Source organism: Rana temporaria, chromosome 5 (genome assembly GCF_905171775.1).
Source record: "Rana temporaria chromosome 5, aRanTem1.1, whole genome shotgun sequence".
NCBI lineage: Eukaryota > Metazoa > Chordata > Amphibia > Anura > Ranidae > Rana > Rana temporaria.
The window spans coordinates 79487881-79504108 of NC_053493.1; the positions used below are offsets into that span (position 1 = coordinate 79487881).

Genomic DNA, 16228 nt, shown 5'->3' on the forward strand with positions numbered 1-16228 from the left:
TGCGTCATCGTCGAGGCGACGGCGCGGCCACGTCACCGCGTTCCCTGTCCGCGGGAAATTTGGTCTGATGGTGTGTACAGCCATCAGACCAAAATCCGCGGACCGTTTTCATCGGACATGTCCCGTCGTGTGTACGAGGCCTGAGTGTATCTCAGGTGGGGAATACACTTAAACTGAGGTCGGCGCAGATTCAGAGTTAGGTCGGTGTATCTACTGATACGCCGGCCTAACTCTATGTGAATCTAGCCAATAGAAGGCAATTATCTCCAGTGACAGTGCTGTGGGAGGGAATTATCTCCAGTGATGGAGCCGTAGAAGGGAATTATCACCAGTCAAAGTGCTGTGGGGAGGAATTATCTCCAGTGACACTTGTGGAAGAGAATTATCTCCAGTGACTCTTGTGGAAGAGAATTATCTCCAGTGACACTTGTGGAAGAGAATTATCTCCAGTGACACTTGTGGAAGAGAATTATCTCCAGTGACACTTGTGGAAGAGAATTATCTCCAGTGACACTTGTGGAAGAGAATTATCTCCAGTGACACTTGTGGAAGAGAATTATCTCCAGTGACGCTTGTGGAATGGAATTATCTCCAGTGACACTTGTGGAAGAGAATTATCTCCAGTGACACTTGTGGAAGAGAATTACCACCAGTGACAGTACTATGGAAGGGAATTACCTCCAGTTACAGTACTGCAGTGAGGAGTTACCCCCAGTGAAACTTGTGGAAGGGAATTATCTCCAGTGAGGAAGCTGTGTTAGGGAATTATCTGAAGTGACAGTGCTGTGATGGAGTGAGAGGGAGGTATCTCCAGGGGAGTGTATCAGGATTACTAGTACTGAGTTGCTCCCCCCACTAGGATAAATGAAGAGCAGTTTACTCACACTCCTCACACACACACTATAGAAGTGAAGCTGCAGCTCTGTTCATACAAGCTAACCATCAATGACTATACTGCATCTTCAGTCCCCCCCACAAGCTGGCCAGGATTGGAGGGAAGTCTCATTTATCACTCATTTCTAAGCAGGGCTGCTAGTGATTAAGGCTGCATTTGGAAGAAGCAGCAGCACACAATCTCAGGAGCTGATTATTGAATCCAGACCTGGATGTGCAGTGTTGCAATGTGGTGACCCCCTGGGGGGTGTACATGTGTGACCCATTGAAGGGGGCTGTGCCTGAGCTCAGAGTCTTGGTCATCTATTCTACAGGAAACAATCTAGAGAACACTATATGCACAGCCAGAGCCTGGCAACTTCCAAGGAGGATAAGAGGAAAGCCATCATTATCTGACAAAGGTGAGTGACATGTATGATGTGTTCCAGGTGACACCTTTGTCCTTTGATGTCACAGGCACAGTGACAAGGTGACACCATCAGCTGATTCAGGTCTCAGTGTGAGTGAAACCAGTTGTTGTTTTGTGTTTACATTTCACAACTTATAATAGGGGACTGGAGAGGAAGTCTATTCCCTGCGTTCTGGACATGGGTTTCTAATATGGGAATTTAATTTAATATTAGCACTTAGTTCTTGTACTAGTTATGATTAAGGTTATTGTGGTTCTGTTGTTGTTGTTGTTGTTGTTGTAATATGTATACATTGCGTTTAAGTCTGTAACCCATTATTTGTTTCTTGTGGAACTACAAGCATCAGCATGACTTTAGGTTGCATGCTAATTTTTAGTTCCTTGATGTGATCCTGCATAGCCAAGCATAGTATAAGCTGTGTGGGGGGAATTCTGTTTGTGGTACTAATAACATGGAAAGGTTTAAAACCCAAGTTGTCCCAAAAACAAATAAAAACCTAAGTTATCCAATAAAGGGTGTCACTTAAACTCCAAACTTTCTTCATTAAGAGCCAGTTCACACCAGACGCAGTTCCATTCAGTTCTGTACGCTTTTCTTATGTACTAAAAATGCATGCACAGTTTTCCATGTATTCCAATGGCTCTAGTTCCCACCATGCAGTTAGTGTCCGATGCAGAAACTGACTAGAAACTGACTGCAAGGTGTGAACTAGAGCCATTGGAATACGTGGAAAACACTGTGCATGCATTTTGTGCAGGAAAAAGCGCACGAAACTGCGTCTGGTGTGAACTAACCAATGATGGTTAACATGATACATGGCCCTACTACTGCTACCTGTGGTACTACAAATCCCAGCATTGCCAACTGCGTTCTTGTCTTCACCTGAGGTAGGACTACAAGTTCCAGCAGGCCTCACCAACCCCTAACTGAGCCCAGGCATTTTCTGTTTTGTACAACACATGAGACTGGAATGGCAGGGACTTACAGTTCCATATTAGACAATACAATAAATTCACAAACAGTATGGGCCTGCACGTGTGGTTTTTATGTTTAAATATGGAATAACATGGCAGTTTACGTCTAATATTGTTGCTCTTGGTTGCTGAGTCCTGGAATCTACACTGAAAGAACTCCAGAGGAGCCCCACACTGTGCTGACTGTGCACTTCTCTCTGCAGCCCCCTGCATAGATAGCATTGTTCTGTTCTGCAGTGTGTCACCCTCTCCTCTGGCAGGCCAGACTAAGCATTCTTTGCACAACCTCTAGATACTCTACATTGTCTTTACAGCCTATACAGTTATCATTTATATATATGTATGTATGTATATATATATATATATATATATATATATATATATATATATATATATAGGACCCAGATCCAGGCAATGCTGATCTGTACAGACACTCACAATACAAAGCCCAAAAGATTGCTATGCCGCGTACACACAATCGGTCCATCCAATGAGAACGGACCGATGGACCGTTTTCATCGATTAACCGATGAAGCTGACTGATAGTCCGTCGCGCCTACACACCATCGGTTAAAAAAACTATCGTGTCAGAACGCGGTGACGTAAAACGTGCTGAAAAAAACTAAGTTCAATGCTTCCAAGCATGCGTCGACTTGATTCTGAGCATTCGTGGATTTTTAACCGATGGTTGTGCCTACTAACGATCGATTTTTTCCCATCGGTTAGGAATCCATCAGTTAAATTTAAAACAAGTTGGCTTTTTTTTAACCGATGGTTATATAACCGATGGCGCCCACACACGATCGGTTTGGACTGATGAAAACAGTCCATCAGACCATTCTCATCGGTTTAACCGATCGTGTGTACACGGCATACGTTTTTAGATGAACCTACCCGACCTCAGTTATCATGCTGCGACATTTATTCAGCATTCTTATTTGTGATTTTTAATCTTACACAAGCCCAAGAGTAATACAATCGCATGTCGATACAAGCATCCACGAATATAATCCAAACAAAAACGACAGTATCTCACAAAAGTGAGTACACCCCTCACAGTTTTGTAAATATTTTATTATATCTTTTCATGGGACAACACTGAAGAAATAACACAATGTAAAGTAGTGAGTGTACAACTTGTATAAGAGCTGGTTCACACAGGGGCGACACGTCAGGCGACTCAGTCGCCTGACAAGTCGCGCTCCGTTCTATTCAATGGAACCGTTCTAATAGGAGCGACTCAAGTCACTCCGACTTAGAAAAAATGTCTTGTACGACTTCGGGGGCGACTCGGGGCGACTTGCAATGACTTCAATACAGAAGTAATTTTGCAAGTCGCCACTGAAGTCGTCTTGAGATCGCCTTGCCGAGTCGCCCCCAAAGTTGTGCCGCCCCTGTGTGAACCGGCTCTCGCAGTGTAAATTTGTTGTCCCCTCAAAATAACTCCACACGCAGCCATTAATGTTTAAACTGTTGGCAACAAAAGTGAGTACACCCCTAAGTGAAAATGTCTAAATTGGACCCAATTAGCCATTTTACCTCCCCTGTGTCATGTGACTCGTTAGTGTTACAAAGTCTCAGGTGTGAATGGGGAGCAGGTGTGTAAAAATTTGGTGTTGTCGCTCGCACTCTCTCCTACTGGTCACTGGAAGTTCAACATGGCACCTCATGGCAAATAACTCTCTGAGGAGCTATAAAAAAGAATCGTTGTTCAACATAAAGATGGCCTAGGCTATAAGAAGATTGCCAAGAACCTGAAACTGAGCTGCAGCACAGTGGCCAAGACCATACAGATACTGTATATGGTCCCATATTAAATTATGCCCAACAGTGGCATTAACTATGCAGTAACATGAACAGGGGTGCACCTACCCGTGCACCAGGATCCACTGGGCTAAACACATCAGTTTTATTCAACCCAATTAATTAAAATGCAAAAATAGTGCCATATAGTATACTGTAAATGCCAATTTGCATGAAAAAACTTCATAACTACTGGACATCTAAAGGAGCAGTGAGATTGTGAAAAATAGAGGACGAATTTGTCCCCTTCAGGCTGTATAAGGGCTTTGGGTCTATACTCAAACATAGTGTTCTCTAAACTGCAGCCCGGGGGCCGTATGTGACCATTTGCTTGCCTTTATCTGGCCCTTGGGGCAATATTCTACCAACTGACACCAATGATTGGGTACCATTCCCCCTAATGACACCATCAATTGAGTACTATTCTCCTCATTGATATGATAACAATAGGGCCCTATTCCTCTTATTGAAACCAATGATGGGGCACTGATTGCCAGGGCATTTTTCTACTCTCACTGGGCACAGTCTGCCCCCCCCTAATGCCTGAAGGACAGTAAACAGACCCTTTGCTTAGAAATTTTAGAGACCCTTGCTCTAACCGACCATCATTTGCTTGCTGTGCTCCACTCCAAAGTTTGCATCCCAACTGCATCAAAACGGTCACTTTACAAATTGTTTTGTTAAACTTGTGTAGCGCTACCCCCTCAGGAGCTGGTGATTTGTTGTTGGGATCGGCGTATTAAGTTACCTTGGTGTTGTCTAGGGGTGCAGTTGGAGAACAGAATATTGAGCGAATGTCCAGACAGTGAATAAAGATTTTCCAATGCTTTATTTCCAGGCCAACACGGCCAACATCAACATCAAATGGGAAGGAAAGGTTGATGAAGCAAGAGAGAGAGAACTTCGCAGTATCAGGCCTGGATATGAACCGAGCAATCCTGCTCTCAGTAGTATCAATTTCAGTTCGTCGCCACTCTAGCCAGAGTGGGTGAAGTGCCCCCGGACAGACTCCTGCCACAAGCCTGGCAGCCGAAGTGTCACTTTAGATTGCTGGGAGGAACAGGTCTCTCACACAGACCTGGCTCTAGGGCCTCTGCCACAGGCCTATTACTTTAAATGAGCTAAATGAATGAATTGAACGAATCCTCCCAGTAGGTTTTAGCAGAGGTCACCGGATGACAGCAAAGTGTACCTGTCGGCATTCCGGTCACCAGATCCCCGATTGGTTCGTTAAAGCCCTGTCAGACAACCTGCCTCCGGGTTCTCCTCAAGTCGACCCCCCCCTAATCTAATGGCACCCAGCCTGGGATCCTTTCAATAGAACTGGGGACCCAGTAAGTCACTGAGGCCCCTCTCAGGAACATGGAACTCCGCGTAGAATGTGACCCCGGCCTGGTAGATCATCGCCGGGGTCCATTGGATATGCACACCCTGAAGGTGGGTGCCGCACCTGGAACCCACGAAGGATGTAGAAAAATGGCGTCTGCCACAGATATACTCTCCCCCAGCATGCCCCGCGAGGGAAATCTCCTCTAATTGGCTGCTGGGGAAAAGTGGCTCTGCCAGAACCCCTCTATCGCCACCTGTCACCCAGGGGTGGGAACAGCACCCCTGGAGCGCAGACTGACCTACAGGACAGTTCAGGAATGACAGCAGCTCAAAATATAGAAAATTGTGAATGGGAGCAAAATAACTCTCCCATTCCCCACTAACTTTAGCGTAGTGCACATAACTAGTAAATTACAGAGTAACAGTGGCATGCAAAGCAATTAGGATTTTGTTCAAATGTAGCTCTGAAAGACAAGTGCATTTTGATTGCATAATATAGCTTATTAATGGCAAGCTATACAATGGCTGTGAAATGAATGGGAAGTGACGTCACCCATAGACTTACTATGGTGCTTCCGTTGTCAGATGTGTCCTCCACAGCGAAGCCACGGCTGACAGCTCAGCGTGAGATCGGGTCGGATCGGCTTTAAAAAAGGTATGTATACTGATTTTTTCTTTACAGGGCTACATACTGTAGGTTAGTGTTGGATCGTAGATGTCTGTAGATGTAGAGATTTTAGTGTCGGGTGTCCTTATTCTTTAATAGTAGCTGCAGATTTATAAATAAGGTAAATTACTTTTAAAACATGAACATGTTAAAGCCTGTATGAGATTAGAGTGATTGGGTTTAGGTCTACTTCCATCACTGTTCTTCTCAGTCCACACTCTCCAGCTCTGTTCCTGCTTTGTGGTCCAAACCCCCCCCCCCCCCGGGGCTGTTTTCTCTATCTCACTGCCATTCCTCTCTTTTTCTGTGACTGCCAGGGTCATGAAAGTGCCAAAAAACAGGAATGTTTCCCAATCCGATCATAAAATGCCTGATCTGGCAAAGGTTCTAGAACTTCTGTGGTCACTTAAAGTCTAACTAAAGCAAAATCTTTTTAATTTAGATCTGGATAGAGTGGCGAGGGGTTAGAACCACGACCAGGTTTTTATTACTGTTTGTAATAAATAATAATGTACAGGAGTTTCGCTGTCTCTAACTGTCTTTATCTCCGATGTCACAAAGAATGAAGGGGGGGGGGGGGTAATAGAGCTGTACCTAACATAAAACATGTCAGAATAGAATTTGGTCCTGTTTCTGGTATGGATGACTTCAGGGGAGCCCAGCCAGCACCTGAGATGCGATTGTGGAGCCTGATCTCGAGTGACGTGTGAAATATTTGATATGTATTTTTTCATATATTCGTGTACTAAATTACCAAAAGTATTGGGACGCCTGCCTTTACGCGCACATGAACTTTAATGGCATCCCAGTCTTAGTCTGTAGGGTTCAATATTCAGTTAGCCCACCCTTTGCAGCTATAACAGCTTCAATTCTTCTGGGAAGGCTGTCCACAAGGTTTAGGATGGTGTCTGTGGGAATGTTTGACCATTCTTCCAGAAGCATATTTGTGAGGTCAGGCACTGATGTGGACAAGAAGGCCTGGCTCCTCTCTAATTCATCCCAAGGGTGTTCTATCGGGTTGAGGTCAGGACTCTGTGCAGGCCAGTCAAGTTCCTCCACCACAAACTTGCTCATCCATCTCTTTATGGACCTTGCAGTGAAGGGGTTAACCTGTAGGGGGCACTAAAGGGGCTAAGTGTGTCCTAGGGAGTGATCCTTACTGTTAGGGGGCGTGGCTACGAGTGACACATCACTGATCGCTGTTCCCGATGACAGGGAACAGACGATCAGTGACATGTCACTAGGAAGAACAGGGGAGATGTTGTGTTTACATCTCTCTGTTCTTCAGCTCTGTGACCCAATCGTGGGACACCGGCGGACATTGAGTTTGCGGGTCCCACGGTCACGGAGCTCGCAACAGGTTTGCGAAAGCGGCGGCGGCACGTTTGTGACCAAACGGCCGCAAATTAAAGGTGATGTACCTCTACGCCCATTTGACCAGCCGTGACATTCTGTCAACGTGATTAAGCGTGCGGCAGTCGGCAAGTGGTTAAAGTGGTTCCAAAGCCAAGGCATTTTTTACCTTAATGCATCCCCTTTATTAGGTCCAAAATGTTCCAGTAGCAGTATCACCCCCTCACCCTGCTATATACTTACCTGAGTCCTCACTCGATCCAGCGCTATACTTCTCTCCTTGTGTTCACAGGACAGCGAAGCAGCAGAGGGAGTCAGTGGCTCCTGCTGCTATTAATCAAACCCTGAGAGCAGGGGCGGGGTAAGCCTCTCTGTGTATGTCTATAGACATGCACAGCCCAGTTTGGGGGTGAGCCCACACTTCTGCCCTTACAGCAAGAGGCTTGCTATGGTGGCTATAGTGGCAGAAACAAAAGAAGAGAAGCGGAGAGTGCCAATGGGGGACCCCAAAAATGGGAGGTTTGGGGCTCTGTGTGATACCATTGCACAGAACAGGTAAGTAAACATGTTTGGTATTTTAAGAAAAAAACACCTTTATAACCACTCATATATTAAGTGAGATTTTGGTTACTAATGTTTTACAAAGCTAGTTTGATGTATTACAGTTTCACTTGTATTTGACGTATCACACCTGTGTTTTTAGAATGAGGTAACTAAGTATGGTATTGACAAATTAGGCCGGCCATAGACGGTTCAAATCTCGGCTGGTTCAGCAGGAAGCGGCAGAGATTAAAACCATGTGTGGTCAGGCTGAATGTATCAAATTGATCGATCAACTTAGGTACAACCAGTCTGCTGGATTTACTTGCAATTATCACTAGCGGCTGCTATAGCCACTAGCAATAATCACTGTGTTCTCCCAGCAGGATGGCTTTCCTCAACCCCATTCTAACCTGCGGTTTCAGGAAAGAAATTTGCACTGTCTATGGCCTGCCTTAGTGTGGCTTGTCTACAGAACAGATTGTTTGGGACATCAGTGGTCATAGTAAATGTCTACAGTGAAGATAAGTAAGGTTAGGGACACCAGACAGAATTACATACAGTGCTCTGCATAAATGAGTACACCCCTTTTGAGATTTTAATTAATATCTAAATGAATACAAGAACAATTTCCAAAATTTAGTTTTATAAAACATTTGTTTAGCTCATTACATGAAAATAAGGTTAATAATATAACTTAGATTACAAAATCTTCAGTTTTACTCAAATTACTTGGTGCAAAAAAAAAAAAAAAATTAATACACCCTCACAGCACAAACGACTACATCTAGCTTTTTGTTTGACCTCCATGATTTGTAAGGACAGCACCAAGTCTTCTAGGCATGGAATGAACAATTGGCGACATATTGCAACATCTGTCTTCTTCCATTCTTCAAGAACAACCTCTTTTAGAGCCTGGATGCTGGATGGAGAGTGACGCTCGTCTCTTCAGAATTCCCCATAGGTGTTCTATTGGGTTCAGATCAGGAGACATACTTGGCCACTGAATCACTTTCACCCCGTTCTTCTTTAGAAATGTAACATTGGCCTTAGATGTGTGTTTTGAGTCATGTTGGAAAAGTGCATGACGACCAAGGGCGCGGAGTGATGGTAGAATCTTCTCTTTCAATATAGAGTAGTTCATCTGTGAATTCATGATACCATCAATGAAATGCAGCTCCCAACACCAACAGCACTCATGCAGCCCCACAAAAGGACCCTGCGACCACCATAGTTCACTGTAGGCACCATTCATTTTTCTTTGTTCTCCTCACCTTTGCAACCCCAAAATGTTTTTAAGCCATCAGTTCCAAAAACATTTATCTTGGTCTCGTCTAGAGTACAGAGTCACAGTAGTCTTCTTCTTTTTTAGCATGGACCCTGGCAAATTCTAGGTGGGCTTTTTATGCATGGGCTTTAGGAGAGGCTTCCTTCGTGGATGAGACCCATGCATGCCATTCCTCTGCAGCGTACACCGTATTGTGTCACGGGAAACAATCACCCCAGTTTGGCTTTCTACTTCTTTTGCTGACTGCAGTGAACTTGGATGGTGATTTTCTTCATCCCTTCTCATCATAAGATGCTCCTGATGAGGTGTTCATTTTTTTGGATGGCCTGGATGTCGCTGTGAGATGGTTGCAGTTCCATCTTTGTTAGAAAAAAAATTATCACTTTTGCTACAGTATTCTGACAAGTAAAGATTTGCTGATCTTGTAGCCTTCACCTTTCTCATGTAAAGGATCTTCTAAGGAAGTGCTTCTCAACCTTTCTAGTGCCGTGACCCCTTGATAAAATTTCCTAAGTTGTGGGGACCCTTAACAGTAAAATAATTTTCGTAGTGTGGGTTGTCAGCATCCAAGGCAGGACAAGTAATTTGCGCTCCTAACCCAGGAACATTTACCATTCCCTGAGTCCCTTCCACTCGTACAGTATTAAAACCCCTTCTGGTACATTTTCAGATGTACCGCTCTTTCTCTTTGTTCTCCTTTCTTTTATATCTCTCTATGCTAACTTCTTTGTTTTTCCCCCCATCCCTCTCTCTAGCTGTCTTTCTTGTTCTTTCTCTCCCCTTTTCTTTGTTCTTCCACCTCTCTCTTCCATGTATTCTCTATTTTTATTCCTTCTCTTACTACTTGGTGGAGGGGTGGGGGTGGGGTGGGGTGAGTGGCAGTGCTGGCAGGGAGTTGGGATCAGTGGCAATGCTGGTGGGAGTTCTGATCAGCCAACTTAGGTGCTCTTGATCAAGGTCATCTGCTCATCTGAGAACTGTAGGGGGGACTTTTAATGGCAACTATAACCCCAGGTAGTGTTACTCACTATGTCTCTGGCTTCACTGTGTCTCCGACTTTGTGGTGTCTCGCAGCAGTGACACTTATGCCAAAATCAGGAGATAGGGTCTCCTCCAGCCCCTCCCACTTCACATTCCTCACCAGTCAGCAGACCTCTAGTCTCTGCCCCCCACCCATGCCATAAACTGAATGGGCGGCTGCGAAGAGGCTGAGTGGGTGGCTGCGGGCTCCAGGAACAGTCCAGCTGGGTGGCCACATGCTCCAGGGACAGCCCTGCTGGGCAGCTGCAAAGAGGCTGGGAGAGCAGCACAGGCTTCAGGAACGGCCCAGAATTTGGTGACCCCTGGCAAATTGTAATTTGACCCCCATGGTGGTCCCGACCCCCAGGTTGAGAACCACTGTTCTAAGGCCTTGTGATATTTCTCTTCCATGGCTGACAGCATGAAATGGGAAGGGGTTTTCTTTGTTAAGTAACGCCCTTTTATAATCAACTGTCTGCTGGACACCTGTTTAATAAATCCACCTGTAGTTGAATTCTTGTTAATTAGGATTTAATTAGGATTTATTTATGAGTTAATTAGGATTGTTGTTGTCTAAAATGTAGCTTTGCCCATAAGACTTTCATTGGGGTGTATTCATATTTGCAACATGGTCTTGAATGAATTTGTTAGGAAAAATACTTTTTTGTGTGTACAAATGAACAAATCTTGGTTGCAATCAATGGCCCGCATTTGTGGGACTATTATGTAGTATAGTATAATATAGAAAATATTGATTCTGAAAGGAAAGGAAAGGTTTTCTGACAGGTGTATTATCTGTTGGGTGTATTATTTTATTTCACCAGGTTAAATGATTATATAAATGTGTTTTAAAGATATAGAAATCTGAATTATTTGGTCCCCAAACCAAAGATCCAAAGGGCGGGGGCAATTGGACTATCTCGGTACAGGTTTGAAAAGTAGACCCATATATATGGAAAAACATATATAGAAAAATATAAATGACGTTTTTATTAATACAAAACCAATAAAAGACGACACAAAATCATATACAGATATAAAGCATGATGGCAATCCATACATATCACCAGTATAAAGGTCCCCAAAAGGGGAGAATCACAATGGAATTGTGGGTCACGAAAGGCATCTCAACTAGTTTTGCGGTCTATTGCCACTTCGTCAGAAGAATATCTGTAATTTGATTGACAATTTAATCAGAAAACTATATAATTAATCAAATCATTAATACAGTCTCGTACATGAAAAACACAGAAATATTATGTACATGGGGGAAAAGGAGCAGAGCTGCTTATCTATAGCCCTTGCCAAAATGGGACAGTAGACATCACCAAACAGGGTCCCCTGCGGCGACTAGGGGGGAAGTGCCAAATTATGGACTATCTATCTAGATAAACAATATAAGACAGTGGATACACAAGACCAATGGAGTGTAAGGGGTAGGAGGGTAGGAGTGTGTGGACGTGAGGTGTTATAGTGTTATAGTGATGGGAGAAAAAACAAAATTGGGGAATTATTGTGTGGAATGAAATGTGGTAAATGAAGGGTAGTAAAAGAGGAAAAAGGAAAAAAGGGTGAGGAACTTTGGTTTGGGGACCAAATAATTCGGATTTCTATATCTCTAATTTTTTGGATGATGGTACTGCGGATTTATATTATATATTACACATAGATTTCTAAAGGCTATATTGCAATTTTATATGTATTTTAAAGGCGAATTTAGCTGCAGTCTTAAAGTTCTGTTTTGAACAACCATTTGACATGGCATATACTATGTATCTCATATGAAGCTTATTAGTACTGTATATGTTGACCATAAGGAAACATTCACCTTTATACCAGAGAGTAATTGCTTCAGATAATTCAAAGTGACAAATAAAAGAAAAAAACAAATAGAAATAGGCTATCCAAGGGATCCGGCAATAAAAATTAAACATAAAACATTCTCAACAAACTCTTTATTTTATCATTTAGCAGAAGAAAAATTTTCTTGACTGTCAGTATTAGCAAACACTTGTTTTCCTGCCAAAAATAATACAACTTTTTAAATTTTCCTGAGTGGAACAAATATATAATAAAAATGTTATTATGTTGACTTATGAACTCTTTGCATGCATAACCTCTTGGATGCTCTTCTAGAAAACATTCCCGTTATAATTATACAGCTATATAATGCAGACAGTGACCTGAAATAACTTGGTAGGATAATCGGCAAACAAGTACAAATCTAATAAGAACTATTAGAGCGATTTGATTCGATTTGGTAAAGTACTTGTGTCTGTTATGCCATACAATTCAATATGCACTGTAATTGTCGCTAGATAAAACACCAGATACTGGACATCATTGATAAGTCTTAAGCCCTGTACACACAATCGGTTTGTCTGATAAAAACAGACCGTTTTCATTGGACAAACCGATCGTGTGTAGGCCCCATCGGTTTGTTTTCCATCGGTGGAAAAAAAATAGAGCATGTTTTAAAAATTTTCTATGGATAAAAAACAGATAGAAAAAAATGATCGTCTGTCGAATGATCGAAGTCCATCAATCAAACATCCATGCATGCTCAGAATCAAGTCGACACATGCTCGGAAGCATTGAACTTCATTTTTCTCAGCACGTCGTAGTGTTTTACGTCACCGCGTTGGACACGGTCGGATTTTTGACTGATGGTATGTAGGCAAGACCGGATTTTTGACTGATGGTGTGTAGTCAGCTTCATCGGATAACCGACGAAAAAATCCATCGGATAAGATTCCATCAGATATCCGATCGTGTGTACAGGGCTTTACTTCTTTCAAATTCATTCCTCTCTTTCAGCTTCAGCTGATCATTTTTTTTTTTAAATCACACACATTAGTGCTTTGGCATGATCTCATGACCTTAAATAAAGAATCCCACCACTTCCACCATTGTAATGCTTTTTGTTTAGACTTTTAATGCAGTGATTAGATCTTAAAGAGATTTCTATCCAACCTCAAGCAAACTGAATATATAGGTCAGTGGTCACCAACCTTTTGGACCTCACGGACCACTGACTTGAATTCTACATGCCTTATACACACACAATTCTCTGCCTCTCTGTCCCCCTTCCCCTGGATCACACTGCCGCCTTATACGCACAATGCTCTGCCTCTCTGTCCCCCTTCCCCTAGATCACACTGCCGCCTTATACACACAATGCTCTGCCTCTCTGTCCTCCTTCCCCTGGATCACACTGCTGCCTTATACACACACAATGCTCTGCCTCTTTGTCCCCCCTGGATCACACTGCCACACACTGCAGCCTTATACACACAATGCTCTGCCTCTCTGTCCTCCTTCCCCTGGATCACACTGCCGCCTTATACACACAATGCTCTGCCTCTCTGTCTTCCTTCCCCTGGATCACACTGCCGCCTTATATGCACAATGCTCTGCCTCTCTGTCCCCCTTCCCCTGGATCACACTGCCGCCTTATACACACAATGCTCTGCCTCTCTGTCCCCCTTTCCCTGGATCACACTGCCGCCTTATACACACAATGCTCTGCCTCTCTGTCCTCCTTCCCCTGGATCACACTGCCGCCTTATATGCACAATGCTCTGCCTCTCTGTCCCCCTTCCCCTGGATCACACTGCTGCCTTATACACACAATGCTCTGCCTCTCTGTCCCCCTTCCCCTGGATCACACTGCTGCCTTATACACACAATGCTCTGCCTCTCTGTCCCCCTTCCCCTGGATCACACTGCCGCCTTATACACACAATGCTCTGCCTCTCTGTCCCCCTTCCCCTGGATCACACTGCCGCCTTATATGCACAATGCTCTGCCTCTCTGTCCCCCTTCCCCTGGATCACGCTGCCGCCTTATACACACAATGCTCCAGCTGTCTTCCCCCCTGCACTCTGCATCACACTGTTGCCTTACGCAGACTCATCATTCTCAGACTCAGCCCTACGCCTTATTTAGCCATATGCTCAAGCTTCATGCTCCCTCCCACAGTCTGTGTTCAGCGCTGCCATTGGAAGTCCCCTCCTTCTTCACCTCCCGTTTTCTGCACTACTCCCAGATTCTCCCTCTGAGTTCACAGGAGCCGAAACCACAGAGGCATCACGTATCAATGTGTACTGACAGTATTGACACTGGAAACAACATTGGGCAGTATACTGTACATCCGCCACAATGTTCATCTGAGGCAGAATACCTGGGGACCACCAAAATTTTCCCTATGGCCCACTGGCTGGCGACCGCTGATATATGTGATTTAAAGCGGGAGTTCACCCATAAAAAAAAATTTGCCCTTAGATTGATGCTCATCTTGTCTACGGGAATCGGCTAGTTATTTTAAAATCAAAGCTGTACTTACCGTTTTAGAGAGCGATCTTCTCCGCCGCTTCCGGGTATGGTCTTCGGGACTGGGCGTTCCTATTTTGATTGACAGTCTTCCGACAGTAGCCGAAAGAAGTCGAACGTCGGTGCGGCTCTATACTGCGCCTGTGCACCGACGTTCGGCTACTTTCGGAAAATCGTGACGCGATGGATGCGACCGTCGGAAGACTGTCAATCAAAATAGGAACGCCCAGTCCCGCAGCCCATACCCGGAAGCGGCGGAGAAGATGCATCTCTCAAACGGTAAGTACAGCTTAGATTTAAAAAAAAATAGCCGATTCCCCTAGACAAAATGAGCAGGAATCTAAGGTTAAAAAATGTTATTTCTGGGTGAACCTCCACTTTAAGCCTTTCAAAATAGTACCAGCAAAATAACAAACACACACTTAGAGGCTAAGTTCATCCTTTCATGAAAAAGAAAAAAGTGAACAAACTTTAAATATCCTGGCCACCCCATCTGGAACCCACTGCACATAGTGGCTGTGATGCCCAGCGTTACTGATGTAGCGTGCTGTACTCTGTTATACACAGCCCCAGAGGGAGTATTCATCATAATGCTTAACCATGTGACCGCGCTGACCAATGAGAAGCGCCTGCCATTGCGAGTATTATGATGGATACTCACTGGAGCTGAGTATAACAGACTACAGACTGCTACACTGACAGCCTGGGGAATTATAGTCACTACATGCAGAGGTGTCTGAAGGGGCGGCCAGGATATTTGGAGTTAGTTCACTTTTTTTTTTAAAGAATGCATAATATTTTTTAATGCATAGCATTGGTACCAGTCTTTTATAGTACATTTCACTGTGATAATTACATGGCACAAGGGTAGGAGCCTGTACAAAATGCCATTGTTATTTAGGTGTTCCTAGGGCAGAAATGAGGTCCATATACAGACCAACTGAATGTATTTGTTCCCAACATCCTAGGAACTTTCTGCTCCCACACTACAGAATGTCGATCAGATTGTATATCATTAACAGATTACACTAACTGAATATGTTGTGTTTCTTTTGAAATTTTGAAATGTCTGAAGTTTAAGGGCCATATTCTCCTAGATTTCCCGCGGGCGGCGCGTAAGCCATTTACACTCCGCCGCCCCAACCTACAGGAGCAAGTGCTGTATTCCCCAAACACTTGCTCCGTAGTTTGGGGCGGCGGAGTGTAAATGGCCCGGCGTAGCCACGCGTATCTCCAAGGGGGCGGCTTCTATTTAAATTAAGCGCGCCACCGATTCTAACGAACTGCGCATGCGCCGGGCTTAAAATAGCCCAGTGCGCATGCTCCAGTTCTCGGCGTAAAACGTCAATGACGCCGACGTGTGCGTCATTGACGTAAAGTCGTATTCAAGAACGACTTAGGGAAACGACGTAGCCGACGGAAAAACACGACGCGGACCCGACGCCATACTTAACATGGCCTACGTGGGACTTGTGTAAACGTACCCCTCATATAGCAGGGGTAAGTTTACGCTTACGCAAACGACGTTAGCGACGGTTACGCGACGCGAATTCGTTCGGGAATCAGCGTATCAGGCTAATTTGCATAAACAAATGAGACCTGAACGTAAACGACATCT

At 44.2% G+C, this 16228-nt stretch overlaps 1 protein-coding gene across 1 annotated transcript in view; it reads left to right on the top strand.

Annotated features, from left to right (window-relative positions):
• Positions 1 to 868: 868 nt before the first annotated feature.
• WDR86 (WD repeat domain 86) overlaps positions 869 to 16228 on the top strand; it is an 89780-nt gene continuing 74420 nt past the window's right edge. Inside the window, exon 1 of the mRNA XM_040352750.1 lies at positions 869 to 1295. The gene's annotated coding sequence lies outside the window, so the exon portion shown is untranslated. The remainder of the gene's footprint in view (positions 1296 to 16228) is intronic.